Source organism: Sorex fumeus, unplaced genomic scaffold (assembly GCF_029834395.1).
Source record: "Sorex fumeus unplaced genomic scaffold, SorFum_2.1 ptg000128l, whole genome shotgun sequence".
Classification (NCBI taxonomy): Eukaryota; Metazoa; Chordata; class Mammalia; order Eulipotyphla; family Soricidae; genus Sorex; species Sorex fumeus.
Genome location: NW_026606185.1, coordinates 4,271,067 through 4,273,239, shown reverse-complemented (window position 1 = coordinate 4,273,239; position 2,173 = coordinate 4,271,067). Strand labels below are relative to the sequence as shown.

The window sequence follows — 2,173 nt, the reverse complement described above, 5'->3', positions numbered from 1 at the left end:
ATGACAACTTGGGCCAGTATTCTGTGGTGTGAACATGAAGAAGTAAAGTAAAGGTAAAGTAAAGGCCCTCCCGTTGATCGTCGATTTGCTCGAGTGGGCCCAGTAACGTCTCCATTGGAGACTTTGTTGTTACTGTGTCTGGCATATCGAATACTCTCGGTAGCTTGCCGGGCTCTCGGAGAGGGGCGGAGGAATCGAACTCGGGTTGGCCATGTTGGCCGCGTGTAAGGCAAACGCCCTATCTGCTGTGCTATCGCCCTACCCCTTCTCGGCCTTTTGGCTAAAATCAAGTGTGAACATGAAGAAACAGACAAAAAAACTATGTGACCATGAATCCATGAATTGAATGTTTAGTCCTAGAAACGAGAAACTGCAGTTAAAAGAATATATTAAAACCTAAAAAGAAAATAAGGATCCTAGTGCATCAAGGAAAGAAAAGTCACCCAACATCTCTGCTGCTTATTTTTCCAATATGTCATACCACTGGGCCCACTATCACAAAATTTTGGTTGATCCTAACTTTATTAACTTTTCCAGTATAGTCAAATTGAGTTGAGTGCAATCAATGAGGGATAATCACTGAAATTGGGGCAGAAGCATTGAATAGCTCTCAAGAGTGCTAAGGAGTCAAGATTTGCATGATTACATTGCATATACAAAAGAACCTAAGCAGATGACTGTTTAGTATAAAGAGTAACTCAGCAGAAATGTTACATCATGGCCATTACTGACCAGATCTTTAAAGGAAGAATTCTGAAGATTCCTCTGAACTACTGCCATGCAATTTCTGATAATAGTTGCAATATTGAGCAGATTTATCAGTTCTAGTTCTTACAAGACAGTGTTCCACTGCCTTCTTTTAATTTTTCCTGTGACTAGGTCACTAACCATAGTATAGTGTGTTTAGGAATTATCATTGCTACCACCCACTTTTAAGTTATATTCATGTTTTGATTTTGCTTTGAAAATGACATTTTTCGGATCGAAGTGGATTAAAGACCTCAATATAAGACATGAATTCATAAAGTACATAGAGGAAAATGTAGGCAGAACTCTTCAAGACATTGGAGCTAAAAACATCTTTAAGAATGAAACAGCACTGACCATGCAAGTGGAAGTAAACATAAACAAATGGGACTACATCAAACTAAGAAGCTTCTGCACTTCAAAAGAAACAGTGACCAAAATACAGAAAGAGCCCATAGAATGGGAAAGAATATTTACCCAATACCCATCTGAGAAGGGATTAATATCCAGGATATACAAGACACTGGTAGAATTGTAAAAGAAAAAAACCTCCAACCCCATCCAAAAATGGGGAGAAGAAATGAACAGAAGTTTCCTCAAAAAAGAAATACAAATGGCCAAAACGTACATGAAAAAATGCTCCACATCGCTAGCCATCAGGGATATGCAAATCAAAACATCAATGAGGTATCATCTCATACCACAGAGACTGGCACACATTCAAAAGAACAAAAGCAAGCAGTTCTGTCGTGGATGTGGGGGAAAAGGGACACTCTTTCACTGTTGGTGGGAATGCCCACTAGTCCAGTCTTTCTGGAAAACAATATGGACAGTCCTTCAAAAATCAGAAATTGAGCTTCCATATGACCCTGCAATACCACTTCTGGGAATATATCCTGAGGAGGGAAAAAAAGCACAGTAGAAATGACATCTGTACCTATATGTTCATTGCAGCACTGCTCACAATAGCCAAAATATGGAAACAACCCAAGAGCCTGAGAACAGATGATATAAGAAAATAAAAGAAAATGGGGAAAATCTATTCTTTCCCATTCTGTGGGCTCTTTCTGTATTTTGGTTAGAGAAAGTTTGGTTCATCTACACAACGGAATACATGCAGCTGTCAGGAGAGATGAAGTCATAAACTTTGCCTATAAGTGGATAGACATGGAGAGTGTCATGCTAAGTGAAATGAGTCAGAAAGAGAGGGACAGACATAGAAGGAGTGCACTCATTTGTGGAGTAAAAAACAAGATAACATGAGGCTGACACCTAAGGATAATAGATGCACAGGACAGAAAGATTTATTTCTCCATAGCTGGAAGCCTTCCTCATAAGCAAAGGTTGGTGGTTAGGAATGTACATTGGTGGAGGAATGGTTGTTTGATCATTGTGTGATTATAACCCAAACATGAAAGTTTGTAAC

At 39.2% G+C, this 2,173-nt stretch overlaps 1 pseudogene; it reads left to right on the top strand.

The window, feature by feature from the left end:
• Positions 1-298: 298 nt before the first annotated feature.
• Positions 299-828, top strand: LOC130045480 (rRNA-processing protein FCF1 homolog; annotated as a pseudogene).
• The last annotated feature ends 1,345 nt before the right edge of the window (positions 829-2,173 follow it).